Raw genomic sequence first — 14660 nt, forward strand, 5'->3', positions numbered from 1 at the left:
TGAGCATGATTATAATGATACAAATGGTGAGAAATAGTTTTTTTTTAATACCCTGTAGAAACTAAAGCCACTGATCATTGATAACATTTGAAATGGCCTCTCTTGGTATACTTTCTTTTGACATTGTTTCTCCAAATGCCTTTCTTTCGTTGCATGGGGAGTGTTTTCCTATTGTCAATTTTAGGGATTCTTTCAGTCTTCAACACACTTCTAATTGGAAAGGTAGCAATAATTTCTGGGGCTTTTTTACTCAAAGATACAAAGGTTTTAATAGTATAGATTTAGTAGAACAATGTGCTTAAATCTGCGAAGTGCCATATGTCTGCAAAACACCAATATTCATAACATTATGCAATAGCAATAACTGGTTGACACATGCTTACAAGCCTATCATTTATTCACTTAACAATTATGTTAATTGTTATTATCTGTAAAGTCATCAATTAGCTTTTCAATCTTGCATGTGTGTTTTCTAGGGAGCAGGTGTTTTCACACAGCCTCAGTAACTGCACCGTGGCCTCGGATGATGCCGTCTCAGATCAAAGGACAGTCTATGATGTGTTCTTGACATATCACAAGTTTCCTTTAGATTTTTTAAGAGATTTCCTGTTAATTTTGCAGTGGCAACTACATTTCCTATCAGAAGTAACCTCTTTTATCTATATCAAAAGAATTCTTACATTTATATTATCTCCGTTTACATCAATTTATAGTTATAATCGACTGAGAACACATTCTTTAATTTAATTTTTCTCTTTGTATTTTAGAGCCTTCCAGGAAAACAAACAACAAAAATACCTATAGCACAGTGACATTAAATGCTTTTATTCCCTCCCTGAGACAGTAATAGCCATAGGGATCAAGTTACACTTCAGAATGTTTTTATGATAAGGAAGATTTTCTTGGATTAGACTCTATGTCAAATAATCACTGTATTTCCACCAATCTAAGCAAAACATTTGGTCCAATTGCTGCAAGAACTGGAGACAGGAAATGAGGTGAAAATAGAAAATATTATAATTTCAATTATCACTGGGATAGCCAAATTAAAGAAACAAATGTGGGTATTTTTAAAGTATGTGTTCATAGAACACATACTGTCCAGAAAGGTGCTAGGCTTTGTTTGTAGTCTGCCTGCCATGTAGGTGGCAGCAACACTCAAGGCTAGAAATTTTCTTCCACATTCCCTTAGCTCTAGCCCAAAGTATATTCTTACAAAAAGTCTTTGTAGAAGAGAAAAGGTTGAAAGTATAGAGACAAATTCCTCTATGTCCGCACATATCTCTGAAGCACTATTTTAAGGTTGTGCTAAAGCGTCTCCCATAATGTGGAGACATTCATCATGCCCCTTAATACAGAAGTCATATTCTGCTCTCGTACATGTTCGTAGTATTAGGTTTCTGTTTCTTTATTTACTAGGATTTTACTTCTTTACCGTTTCTCAGGCTAAAGCCTTTCTCTGATGAAAAAGGGGGAAAACTCTGCTTCCAACCACTACCACTTGGGAAATAGTAAAAGCCTGTCCCTTCATTCTTTGTAAACATCTAAGAAGCCGGGTTATTTAGTAAACGTGGACAGAGTCCCCTTTAGTCTTCCAAATGAAGCCATTTTCTCTGCTCATCCTAAATAGATATGACTGCATTCAAGTTAGTTCAGTGAGCAAATCAAATAGGGTCCAAGCAGGGAGGCCCTGGATCCCTGAAAGTGAATCCACAAGACAACCAGGACAGGAACTCTAACACTGAGGGTGTTAGCTCTTTGGTGGATGTGGGAACTTGTCTGAGAAAGCTAGTGGCTCCTGCACATAGGCAGAAATGAAACCTGGAGGCCCACCTTTATGTAAATAAATTTGTCCTTCTTTACTATTGGAAACTGATGAGCAGTTAGCTTTTCTTCAATTCCTGACATTTGCTAGGACTTGGACATAGTATATATAGCAAACAGGCAGCTTTTGTGAAGGAATGTTCAGCATGCCCTTTTTAGATAGGGTTGGTCATTATGTCCAAAATACCAAGAGAATAAGCACAATTATAGGCACAGGTGAAGAAGATAACAATTAAATTCCCAGGCTACAAAAAGGCCATTGAATGATTTGGGGAAGGTGAGGAGAGGGTTCTGTATCTAATATCTTTCAATCTAGTTTTCACTGCTCCCTATTTATTTTGTCCTTGATCATTTTCCCCTAATATATACACAGTTTAATGCAAGTATTTGCATTGTAGGAGGCATTGAAGATGGAGTCTAATGTATGATCATTGTGTCTTAGCTCCTTCACTTCCTTACTAGCTGTTTTGGCATTAGAAAATTAGCTTCAAGCTTCTCGTTAAGACGGCAGCGTAGGTAAATGCAGTACTCACGTCCTTCCACAACCACATCAGAATTACAGCTAAACTGCAGAACAGCAATCATTCAGAATTGCATGAAATCTAGCTGAGCAGAAGGCCTATTAGAAAGGATATAGAGAAGAAGCCACATGGAGGCTGGTAGGAGGGTTGAGATGTGGAATGAGCTGTTCCTACACCTACATGTGTGGGATAAATATCAGGAGGGATATTTCAGCTACGGAGGTACTCCTTGAGGAATGAGAGGTCCCAGACCCATATAAGGACCCTAAGCCCAGGGTTCCAGTGCTGGAAAGAGAAGTCCTCAAGACTTATGGCTGAGAAAGTCAGCAGATATTGTAACTGAGTAAGACGAGTTGCTTCTAGAGTCCCAGGCATTCTTAAAGGGCCTGTGCATGGACTTAAATGGGCTCACTTGCTCTGAGCTTCAGGGCTGGGGCAGCAGTTCAAAATATGCCAGGCATATACAGGAAAGAACTGAATATTGTGGCTTCAGGATGAAAGCTGGAGGGGCAGTTTTCTCCCAAAACTACCATTGTTCATTTTCTAAGCCATCTACCACAGAGCCAGTAAACAGGTGTCATATCTGAGTTTTCATCAACCTGGCTCATGCTGTTCATCCTTCCCTGGTGATTCCCTGAGACCCCACCCACCCCACCCACCCCACCCAACTTTTAGTCCAACCCATGCTGTTTCCATACAGCTTTTCTATACAAATTTCCTGTCTTGGCTCATGCTGCAAACTTTATCATCAAATCTCCTGAAGGTTCACAAACCACAAAACATACCTCTTGCTAAGGCCTAGCACTATCTGCAGCCAGCCTTGGTTCACAGCTTGTCTTCTTCAGGGCACCTCCAAGCCCAGCATAAGTAGCAGCCATCTGCAGATAACTCTATAGCTCATGCAGGATGGCTCTGGGCAGGACACATGTGGCTGACCTTGGCCTCCACCTCCTAGAAGCCTCAGAGCCAGTGCACCTAAGGGACAGCTTCAGATTGTGATGATACATCATCCAAACACCTCCACAATCCACAAACTCAAGGAGCAGATCAGCAGGCACCAGAGCCCCATTGAAATGAGTCCTGCTCCATTGGATTGGTCTCTGCATGGGAGATCCTCTGCTGTAGTCTCTGCCAGTCCTTGCAGCTGATCAGCCTGGGGTTAAATCCCTCTCATTGATAGCAACCAAGGCTCAACTATAATAGGAGGGTATATACAGTCTCCCTGGTCAGGGGGGCGGGTGGCACCCCTGGAGCACTCAGGTTGGGTGATCAGGGAGTCCTACAGGATACTTACAACATAAAGCCATTTTGCCAAACCAAGATTGGAAGACACAGCAGCTCTACCTAACCCATAGAAACAAACACATAGAGGCAGCCAAAAAGAGGCAACAAAGAAACATGGCCCAACTGAAAAAACAGAACAAAACTCCAGAAGAAGAATGAAATGAAATGGAGACAAGCAATATACCAGATGCAGAGTTCAAAACACTGGTTATAAGGATGCTCGATTATCTTAGTGAGAATTTAAACAAAGAGATAGGAACATAAAAATGGAGATAGAAAACAAAAAAGAACTAGCCAGAAATGAAGAATACACTAACTGACATGAAGAACACATTACAGGGAATGAACAGTAGAGTAGATGAGGCAGTAGATCAAGCCAGCAGTTTGGAAGATAAGGAAGCAGAATATACCCAATCAGAACAGAAAAAAAAAATCCAAAAAATGAGGATTGTTTAAGGAGCCTTTGGGGCAACGTCAAGTGTACAAACATTCACATCATGGGGGTGCCAGAAAGAGTAAAGAGAAAACAAGAAATGAAAAAATGATGACAGAAAAAGTCCCTAACTTGGTGGAAAAAGATAGACATAAAAGTCCAGGAAGTGCAGAAAGTCCAAACAAGATAAACCCAAAGAGGCCCACTCCAAGACACATCATAATTAAAATGACAGTGGTTAAAGACAGAGAGAGAATCTTACAAGTTTCTCAACAGAAACTTTGCAGGCCTGAAGGGATTGGCATGAAATATGCAAAGTGATGCAAAGCAAGGACTACAACCAAGATTACTCTACCCAGAAAAACTATCATTTAGAATGTAAGGGCAGATAGCTTCCCAGGCAAGAAGAAATTAAGAACTTCATCACCACAAAACCAGTATTGCAAGAAACATAAAGTGGTCTTCTTTAAGAAAAAGGAGAAAAAAAAGATAAAAATATGAACAATAAAATGGCAATAAATACATATCTATCATCCATAGTTCACTGCAGCATTATTTATAATAGCCAAGATATAAAAGCGATTGAAGTATTCATCAATAGAGGAATAAAGAGGTAGTACATATATGTAATGGAATATGACTCAGCCATATAAAAAAAATGAAATCTTGCATCTGCAACAACATGGATGGACCTAATGGGTTTCATGCTGAGTGAAAACAAGATAAATGAACAAATAAAACAAAAACAGACTAATAGATACAGAGAACATTTTGATCATTGTCAGATGGGAAGGGGATTTGGGGGATGGGTGAAAAATGTGAAGGAATTGAGAAGTACAGATTGGTAGTTACAGATTAGTCACGGGGATATAGAGTACAGCATAACTAATAATACTGTAATTACTATGTATGATGTTGGATGGGTATTAGATTTATCAGAATGATTACCTTATAAGTTATATAAATGCCTTATATAAATCACTGGGTTGTACACTTGAAACTAATGTAATATTGTACATTAACTGTAACTGAAAAATAAAAAAATTATTAAAAAAATTAAAAATTATTTCATATAATACCCTGAACCTCACTTTTCTCATCTATACCTTGAGACTAATAATTCCAGTTTCTCAAGTACCATATGTGTATATTATTATCATTGAATATAGTGTTACAAATAACTGAACTTGAGATACATACCAGAAATACCTTATTACAATCTTATTTATAGACTACCATATGGCACTCCTGTGCCTGAGCAAGCTTTTCTCAGATTGTAAAGAGCAGTGTGGCATAAACAATCTAAATAGGTTATTTTAACAAAATTTACCTCTTTTAAAAATGTTTCATGTTAACTGAGTACTCCCAAGATCCAAGGGCTAGTCTCAAAGTTTTCAACAGTTTATTTAAAGGGAAAGGCTTCCCCTAGCTCAGTGGGTAATACTAAAGAGTAAATAGTTTTAATTCTATGCCATGAAAGATAATCCTCTGGGAATGTTTCATGTTAGATTGAAACAGGTTCCTCTAAGTTTGTACAAAATGACAGGTAACTTCCCTCTTGATTTCTATGTCTCCTTATTATTAGATGACACTAAAAAATATGTTTTATAGCTTTGAGTGTAACAAATGAGACCAAATCAAAACACAATAAGTCTTTCCAAAGAGGTATCCCAAAACTTAGAGAGTCAATGAGTTCTTGAAAGACTGTGTGTAAAGCAGTATATATCAAATTCTACCTTCTCACTGGAGATGGTATGCATTAGAAATGTTTCCCTTTACCATACAACCCCCTTATACCTCCCTTGCCCTGCAATCATCACACTGTTATAATAAAAAAAATCTTTAAATAATAAAAAATATGCCCTGGCTAGTGAGGCTCAGTGGATTGAGTGCTGGCCTGCAACCTGAGGGTTGCCAGTTTGACTCCCAGTCAGGCATATGCCTGGGTTGTGGACCAGGTCCCCATTAGTGGGCACATGAGAGGCAACTACACATTGATGTTTTTCTTCCTCTCTTACTCCCTCCCTCTAAAAATAAATAAAATTTTATAAAAAGAAAAAAAGAAATACATAACAAAAAATAAATTGTAAAAGAAAGAAAACTACAATAGGAAGTCACGCAGAAGATATTGGGCAACAGGCACTCACATGCTAATGGTGGAAATCTATTATCACCACTCTAAAGAACAATCCATTAATACTCATTAAAAGTCTTAACATCATTAAAAAAAAAAAAAGAAATGTTGTCCTGCTAGGCAAAAATCTAAAAATGAGCGCACTGATTAGAAAACCTGAGGAAAGAAAGGATTAAAGTGGGAGATGACTGTGGCATCAGGGTCATCAAACACTTGGAGAGGGATGCTCACCTTTTTCTATTTTAATAAATCTGGGTATAATGTCTCATTGGAACTCTGCCTCTGCTTCTGTCCCCTTTTTTCCCCTCTCTCTAACTGGAAAGAAAAATATTGGTTAGAAAGATGAAGAAGGAGGACAAAGAGAAGGAGGAAGAGGAAGGAAGGGGAGGAGGGGAGGAGGAGAAAAAGAAAAAAGAAAATTGACAATGACTATGGGGCTTTTCAATTCAAGTGGCAAATTAAAGACATTCATCTCTACTCTCTCATGAAGTTCCACTGAAACAATAGGATAAAAGACATAAACTCAGAAGAAATGGAGAATGCAAAAAGGAATAAAGATACCAAAATTTTAAGAACTTGAAAACAAATCAATGCCATAAGGAATAATGTCAAGCTGTGAAGCGAGTGGTGTTACAGAGCTCCTCAAGCCTCAGAAATTTGAGTCAATTGTGACCTCTGAAAGTGGGGGTACAGGTGTTACTGAAACAGGAAAACTGTTTAAAAGAAAGAGTTAATATTTTTGATTCCTGCCTCAATTTCCATACTCAACTGATGTCTGGAGGTTCCTTCCCTGGACAAGTTAGATAGGAGAGATTCTGAACTCAGGATACGAGGGCCAGGTAAACGTGGGGGCATCATCCTGAAAATGAAAGATGAATAAAAATCAGCGCACTGATGGCCACACACCCACCTCAGCTCCCTCTGCTTTGCTTCTAGAATGTTGATCACCATTCTTATTAACCATGGACAAGAGATAAAGAATTCTTTTCTGATAAAATAACCAGCCTGAAGCCAGCAAGCTCATGAAAAGCTGCTCAACATTACTAATCATTAGAGAAATGCAAAAGAAAACCACAAGATATCACCTTATATTCATTAGAATGGCTACTATTTTATTAAAAAATAGACTATCACAAATGTTGGTGAGGATGTCAAGAAACTGGAATCCTCGTGCATTGTTGGAGATGTAAAGTAACGCAGGTGCTATGAAAAATAGAATGGTGATGCCTCAAAAATGCAAAATAGAATTATAATCCAGCAATTCTACTTCTGGGTACATTTGCAAAAGGATATTTGAAAGCAGAATCTTGAAAAGACATTTGTACATTCATGTTCATAACAGCATTATTCACAATAACCAAAAGGTGGAAGGACCCCAAGTGTCCATCAGCAGATGAATGGGTAAACAACATGCGGTGTAGCCATACTGTGAAATATTATTTAGCCTTAAAAATAAAGAAAATTCTGACATACGCAACTACATAGATGAACCTGGAAGACATTATGCTAACTAAAAAAAGCCGTTCACGAAATGACAAATAGTGCATGATTCCACTTACATGAGGAACCTAGAATACTCAAATTCATAAAGACAAAAAGTAAGATGGTGGTTACCAGAAAGTTGGGGAGGGGGAGGGAAAGAAGGAATGAGGAGTTGTTTAATGGGTATAAAGTTTCAATTTTGCAAAATGAAAGTGTTCTGGAGATCTACTGTACAACAATGAGAATATACTTAACACTAGTGAGCTATACACTTAAAAATGGTTAAGATAATAAATTTTACATTATTTATATTTTACCACACTTAAAATTAAAAAAATCATCCTGAGAAAAAATGATCTACAGATGCTGACCAATCAAGCTCTTCCAAAGAAAGTCATAGCCAGACAACTCCATAGAGCAGCCCAGCACTCTCACCTGCCCAAAAACACAAAGAATTTTCATGCCTTGCTAGTTGGAAAACTGAAGATCACCAGATATATGAAGAAAGCATTCAATATGAAAGAAAGAGACCAATATAAACAAGTAGAAAACAGAAAAAAATAAGGTAATATAGGATCTTATGAGAAGAAAATTCTAAAACATCTCTAGCTAATATAATCATCAAGATAAGAGCAGAAATTATGTTCAAGAAACAAAAATAGGAAGCTATAAAGAACATTCACAACATTAAAAATATGTGGTAGCGTTCATCTACTCAATCCATCAAATCTTTTTTTTTTCCAATTTCTACTATGTGCCAGGCACTGCTCTAGCCATTGAGAATACAGCAGTGAACTACACATATATACACACACTCAAAGGCTAGCAATTTCTTTATTAAAAACAAATAAATAAAGTTTGGAAGATATAATTGAGGAAACCTTCTAGAAAGTAGAAAATAGGAGAAACAATAAAAAATTTTAAAGAAAATCTAATTAGAGAAGGTTCAATATTTAAAATAATATTAATGAGCTCTGACCAGTGTGGCTCAGCTGGTTGAAGTGTCATCCCATAGGCCAAAAGGTCAGAGGTTCAATTCCCCATCAGCACACATGCCCAGGTTCCAGGTTCGATCCCCATTCGGGGCATGGATGAGAAGGCAAACAATTGATGTTTCTTTCTCACATTGATCTTTCTCTCCCTTTCTCTGTCTCAAAGCAATGAAAAAATATCTTTTTATGAGGATTGAAATAAAATAACAATAGTTCCAATAAGAGAAAACAGGGAAAATGTTATGTAAAATAAATTCAAGCAAACTTTCTAGAAGTGATGAAAACAAATTCCAAGAACTCATGGCATGCTCAACAAAATCTATGAAAAAGACCTACATCGAGGCACATTCTAGTGAAAGTTCAGAACACTAGAGACAAAGAGATGATTTTAAAAACTTTAGAAAGGGAAAGTGAACTTTTGCCCAGCGTGAATAATTGGGAATTAAAATGATATTTGACTCCTCAATTGCAATTAAAGATGATAGAAGAAAATGGAGCAATGCCTTAAATATCCTAATGAAAACCATTTCCTCTCTGGAATTCTATGCTTAGCCAATCTATATCTTTTACTCTTTCACGTAAAACTACTGGAGGGTATGATCCAATTTTAAGATGAAGTAAAACAAAGAAGAGCAACACATACAACATAGGAAAGTAGAAAAATTCCCCAGAGGATAGTGAAGATAGATTGCATGCCTACTGCTGTATACAGCCCTCCAGAGTAACTGAGCCAGTTGTAGCAAAGTGTAGAAAACTGCAGGAGGGAGGTCTCCAGGATAACAATGAAATTGGTAGATTACCTAGTAAGTCTGACTGTACTGAGAGTGATTTCAGAGTTCTATTGCTGGGCTTGGTAATTAGATGGTGACAGGTATTGCCTATGACAGAAAACTAAACAAATGAAAAGAGAGAAGAAATGTAATTACAGTGTATTGCATGGGTCAACTGTGAGTAATACAATAATAATTATTGCAAAGTAATTATTACTCTAACAAAAAAAGATAAGCATCAGGAGGATGAGAGAATTGCAAAGGGAGAGGGGAATGGGAAAAAAGAAAGCTAAATCCTAATCTCCTATAAATCAATAGAATAAACATATAGAGAAAGTCTACATCTAATATATAGAGAGAGGGAGATAAGAAAAAGCCAAAGAATCCCTAAAACTGAGAACTTCAATTAACCTTAAATAGTGAGTTAATTCCAACTTTACAAATTTTGTTATAGTGGGTGTTGGTATATTAAATTTATTTACAAAACGGGTTACCTGGAATCTTTGAGAGTCTCATCTCTGATTGTCTTGTCTGCGGTCCTATCCTTGCATCTCTCTTGTTATTTAAAATCATAGCTCAAGAAATTACCTGGGTCATATGGTTCCTCTGAACTCCACAGCAATGTGACCTATTTGATGCTGTCCTACCACAGGTGGTGTAACCCAATGTGTAGAGTAGCCCAGCAGGCATGGCTTCTGGGCTTGGCCTTTTCCTGCACATCCAGCCTCAGTTGTTAATGACCCTCCTTTGCAATGTGATTAATGAGTGTAATTAATGAGGGTAGGATAGTGGCACTGACCAGCTGAAAATGATACCGCGTATGTAGCTCTCCATAAGGTTTTTCTGGATAGCATCTAAGAGTATTGGTCAAAAATATTCTATGAAGGGGAAGTGATCAGTCAAAGAACATGTATGAATGACCCAGGGACATGGACAATGGTGTGGGAATTAACTATGGGAACAGAGGGTGGGCTGGCAGAGGAGGGCAAAGCAAGAAAAGCTGGGACAACTGTAAAAGAATAACAATAATTTAAAAAAGTTCTAGGCCTGCATATCTCTCCAGTAGACTAGGATGCCACTATGTCTATGTGTTTCAAAAATTTACCGATGTGTTCATAGAAGAAAAGCAAAATAGTATACAAAAGTGGCCTTAAAATAGCACACTGTAAATGTGAGTTTTCTCTGTCATCTTACAGTTGATATTTAATAGGTCACTTAAATTTTGCATACATATACAGTTATGGCTGTCCAATACTTAAAATTAAACAGCTCACATTTACTAAACTTTTTCTGGTTTTGCTGTGCCTAATACTTTACATAGAGATTCTTCTTTAATCTTCACAGCCATTTCATGAGACAGTTTCTATACTTATTTTATAGATAAAAGATATAAAAATACAGAAAGACTAAGTAATTTGCCAAAGACCACGCAGCTGGTAAGCAGTAAAAAAGGACTTAAAATATAACAGTGCCGTGTGTGTGCATGCAGACTGCACTGAGATTCTTTGGTATCATTAAGTCTTTTATAACTGCCCATCTTATCTGTGGTTCCACACTTTCATTAGGAGTAGGAGAACTACAATTTGAAAAGCATAAATCTAGTTTATTTACTCCCATTCATTATGGTAGAAACTAGTGGAATCAGCAGGAAGAATGTCACCACTTTTAACAAATATCGATCAGCAATTACTAATTTGATTAAAAAAAGAAACAGCAGGTATTGTCATAATCCCAGCATTAATGCTATAAATATCTTTGTGTCAATGACCTGGAAGCCCTTAGGTGGAGGTGTGCTGTGGAAGCAGTGGGCTGGATCTAGGTCTTCTTTTGCTCCATTGAAAGCACACTCTATGAACCCCCTAAGTACTTTTATTACCATGCGCCCATCACTCCACTAGCTCTCTATGTGATATTTGATGTATTCCCAAACATAACTCTTTGAAGCAGGTATTCTTTTTATCCCCATTTTACATATGAAAAAATAACTTGCTTAAGACCACCCTACTAATGGGTCCTGGAACCAGGATTCTTGCAAGCCCAGCGGTTGGACTCAGCAACATGCTTTTAATCACTATTTTCTTATGTTGCTGACCACCTTTGCCATCTTCTGTCCTCATATCTCACAATGCAGTAGCCAAATTTAATGGTTATTTTCAACCCTCCGATTTTTACATGTCTTTAGATGCTTTCCCATCTACTCCCATGCTACAGAACTTACCTTTGCATCAACTGCTAACCTGAATTATAGGGTTTAGTTGGTGAAAGTGCTATACTTTCTCTAGCCTTCAATGAGGTGTGTGCCTAGAGAGCTCCTGTGCACACGAGAGCTTTGACCAGATAAGTGGCATTTTGAGACAGCAAAGTTAACTGAACTGGACTTCCCAGCCAGAATGTCAAGGTTCTTTCATGCATTACATCAGAGTCTTTCTGTGGTGTTTCTTGATCAGAAAAACAATTTAAGGGTGATTTCAGCTTTTCAACAAAATTGTGAGCTCAGCTGTCTAAGGCAGAGGTTTCTCAGCCTCAGCACTATTGACATTTGGGGCCAGATAATTCTTTGTTTGGTGATGGGAGGGTGCTGTCCTGTGAAATGTAGGATATTTAGTAGAATCCCTGGCCTCTACCACCAGATGCCAGTAAGAGTCCTCCATACTCACTCCCAGTTATGACAACCAAAAATATCTCCAGATATTGTTAAAAGTCCTCTGGGGTGGGGGTGGAAAACAATTGCTACCAGTGAAGAAACATTGGTCCAAGGCAAAATCCTTTCTACATATATTTCTAAGCCAAAGTTTATAAATTATTATAATGTTTTATTTCTTTTAGAATAATACCTTCTAGTCTGACTTTTACATAAAGCTTATTTAAGTTTATATCTACTGAGAGACTAGAAGAAAGTAATCACTATTTTTTCCCTTTTTTTTTTTTTTAATGCTTACTACTTTTTTGAACTCTTACAAGCTGGTGCCTCCAACTCATATGATTCTTATACACATATTCATGTCAAATTCTACACACCAAAATTCACCTGTAAAACCATCAACTCCTTCTGAACATCCCTCAAGATAGTGGAGTCAATGTGTCCCACACTGAACTCATTCCCTAGCTTCACACATTTCTGCTTCCCTTACTTCCAGTGTAAAATTGGTCTCCAAATATCTTCTACAGGTTTCCTAAACGGCTGTCAAATCTGTTCTCTTGGCATCCCCACTGGTATTTCCTCAGTGCAGATGAATTTTCCCCCATATTGCCACAGGAGTCTCCTGACTGTCTTTCAGCCTCCAGATAATTATTCACACTGTTGCCCAGGTTAATTCACTAACACACAAATCATTTCTTCAAATCCCTTGAATGTAGTCTAAACCCCCTTAGCTGGGCTTGTCAAGCCCTTCTTAAGTATCCCTTGCTTTCAGCCATCTTATAATAATAAATTGGAGAGTATTACATTTGCTGTTAGAAAAAAGTCACAATAAGAACTTGAACCTGAAATGAAATATACCAAGTATTGAAATTTTATATGTATTCAGATAATGGGTGGTGCAAAGCATAATGGTTTTCAAGATGTAAACTCCTGATGTTCAGGTGCCTTTTAAATTATGAAAGGTGAACGTCAGTATACAGTCTCATGTATGCCAAAAATTCAATCTTATTTTCTCTATAAATCAATTTAATTTCTATGTTATATTTTCCTCCTTTTTTCCCAGTAACATAAACTTACTCTCCACTAGTTTAGGCTTCCCACTTTTTCTCCTATGTTGCATCTAAGTTTTGAAGGCTTAGGTAGATGACCACATAGTTTTTAGTGCAAAGTAGGACAATTTCCAGAGTGGGGAGGACTGCTGTTTAACAGTTATGCATGAGGCAACCTGTGTAATCAGGAATATCCTAGACAAATGGATATAGAAGGCACCTTTGACTTCTTCAGTAATATCAGCCTAGTAGTAAAGGGGTGTTGGAGTCTGGGGAATACTCAGTCATCATCTGTCCATACTAAATAGACACATAATATTATGTCCAGATTCACAGTTTCCAGATGTAAAAACAGTATTTTTTTTTTTTTTTTTTTTTTTTTGCCTCGTTCCTTTCTGGTCTTTGGTCGTCTGTCCATACCTATCTCAGCTGCTTCCATTCTCTTTTCTAACAATAAGCATCTCTGGTCTGGCTCGCTTCCAGATCCTTCCAAGCCCTGCTGAGGTGAACAAAAACATTCTAATCTGCTGCATGTCACTGACTTGCAGCATGGCTGTCTCCACCGTGTCGGTATCATGCCGCATGCTGGAACATTCTGTGGAGTCTGCAGCCCTCCTAAGCTCCCCCAGAAATCCAGAGAGAGTTCTCCACCATCTGTGAATTTTAAATTCTACCTCAGGTCTCTCTTCTGCTCCCCACACCTAACTAGGAAACAGATGGCGGATGAGACGCAGGATTGCTTTTTAGAAATCCACCTACATCTAAGTTGCCCTCTTCTCTTTTCTCTCCCCATGTAATCTTTACCTTTTCTGCAATGTGATGGCCTAACTTGTTGTCTATTTTCTCAGATTTATTATTTATGACATAAACACTATACCTTGAGCTAAGAATTTTCAAATGCAAAAGCCTTATTGAAACTCAAAGGTGTTTTTTTCCCTCCTGCATCTAATCTCTTACCCCTAAGACATTGAATGTTGCTGACAATAAGGCAGGAGGGTATAAGAAACTGCAGAGCACAATACAACCCAAATCTTTGATAAGCATAGCATCATATTAAGATTTTTTTATATACTGAAGGCAAATGATTTCTAAAGTAGAAGAAAAAGACTATGGAAGTTGCGATGATTAATTTTATATGTCAACATGGCTAGGTGATGGTGAGCAATTACTTGGCCAAACACCAGTCTAAATGTTGCAGTAAAGGCGTTATTTTAGATATGTTTAACATGTAAATTAGGAGACTTTTAGTAAAGTTGATTACCTTACATAATGTGGATGAACGCCATGTAAGCTGGTGAAAGCCTTAAGTGAAATGACTGAGGTTTCCCGAAAGTCACACAAGTGTGGGAAGAATTCTCCTCAAGACAGAAATACTAGCTTTTTGTCTTTTCCTACAAATTTCAGTTATTAAAAAATAATAGATTTCAGTACTAAAATAATAAAAAGAAATAAGTAAAATTAATTTTAATAGTACATTTTATTTAAAGCTATATATTTAAAATATCATTTCAACATGTAAGCAATATAAAA

Source organism: Pteronotus mesoamericanus, unplaced genomic scaffold (genome assembly GCF_021234165.1).
Source record: "Pteronotus mesoamericanus isolate MK-2021 breed Mesoamerican mustached bat unplaced genomic scaffold, CSHL_Meso_final contig_164, whole genome shotgun sequence".
Taxonomy (NCBI): domain Eukaryota; kingdom Metazoa; phylum Chordata; class Mammalia; order Chiroptera; family Mormoopidae; genus Pteronotus; species Pteronotus mesoamericanus.